Source organism: Silene latifolia, chromosome 1 (genome assembly GCF_048544455.1).
Source record: "Silene latifolia isolate original U9 population chromosome 1, ASM4854445v1, whole genome shotgun sequence".
Lineage (NCBI taxonomy): Eukaryota > Viridiplantae > Streptophyta > Magnoliopsida > Caryophyllales > Caryophyllaceae > Silene > Silene latifolia.
Window position 1 is genome coordinate 146,731,991 of NC_133526.1, and position 1,127 is coordinate 146,733,117.

A 1,127-nucleotide genomic window follows, 5' to 3' on the forward strand; every position below is an offset into this window, starting at 1 on the left:
CTCCCAACTCATATTTATCAAATCTCGCAGTGAGAGCTTCAAGTGCGGCTACGAGAGAGATTCAAGACTCCTCCTTTGATTCCCTCTGAATTCCGATACTCACTTTATGGGTGGCTAAGTCATCAATGATCTTCCACCCCTTAGTCTCTCCCATATTCTCAAAGAAATCGGCCACTAGCGGCAGATCCAAGATAGCCCTCTCGATCGTTATACGACCCGTTATAGAACTGATTGCATAGACTCCACTTTTCGAAACCATGGTGCGGAATGGTTCGCACCAACTTCTTGAAACGGACCCATGCCTCATGAAAGTTCTCATCAGGCCCCTGTTTAAAGCTCGTGATCTGAGCTCTAATGGCATTAGTCTTCGAGGCAGAGAAGTACTTCTTGTAAAATGCCAAAGCCAGTGAATTCCAGTCAATTATCCCATGAGCAGCCCGGTCCAGATCCCTATACCACTCCCTTGCAGCATCGCGGAGTGAGAAAATAAACATGGTTTCTTTTATCTGATCTGGGGTCACGCCAGTTGGTAGGGGCATGGAGCAGCAATAATCGATAAAGGTCTCCATGTGCTTGGCTGCATCTTCATTTGCAGCTCCCCCAAATTGGTTTCTCTCAACCAAATTGATATAGGACGGCTTCGGCTCGAATTTTCTTGCCTCCCCAGGTAATACAAATCCCTTATAGAGATTCGCAGCTGTCGGCTCAGAGTGACTGGCAATGGTTGCTTCTTCAGCCATGTCTGGAGATGTGACAGTCTTAACTGATGAAGTAGAAACTGGAGAGCAAGGTGGATCCTCCTCGAAAAGCTCGTTCTCGTAAAAGCTAGAATGAGAACCAGGCTCTTCCTCTGACTGTTGGTCTTGAAATAATCTCCTCTTTGCGCGCAAGGTTATCTCAATCACAGGATTGAATGGTAGTAGTTCACCACCATATGACCTGCACATAAGAAGAAACTACAGAAAGAATATTAGAAGAGTTTAAGGAACAGATGCCCCTTAAACTAAAAGAAAGACTAAAAATAAAACAACTAATAATTTAAACAATTGCCTCCCCGGCAACGGCGCCAAAATTTGACACGGCTATCGCAACCCTATCAAAGATAAAACCTAACGGTCTCAACTAAA

The 1,127-nt window shown here is 44.8% G+C and overlaps 1 non-coding gene across 1 annotated transcript; it reads left to right on the forward strand.

The window, feature by feature from the left end:
• Positions 1-252: 252 nt before the first annotated feature.
• Positions 253-359, forward strand: LOC141622389 (small nucleolar RNA R71). Its single transcript, XR_012532955.1, has one exon. It is a non-coding gene; the product is annotated as a small nucleolar RNA R71 (small nucleolar RNA).
• Positions 360-1,127: the final 768 nt, after the last annotated feature.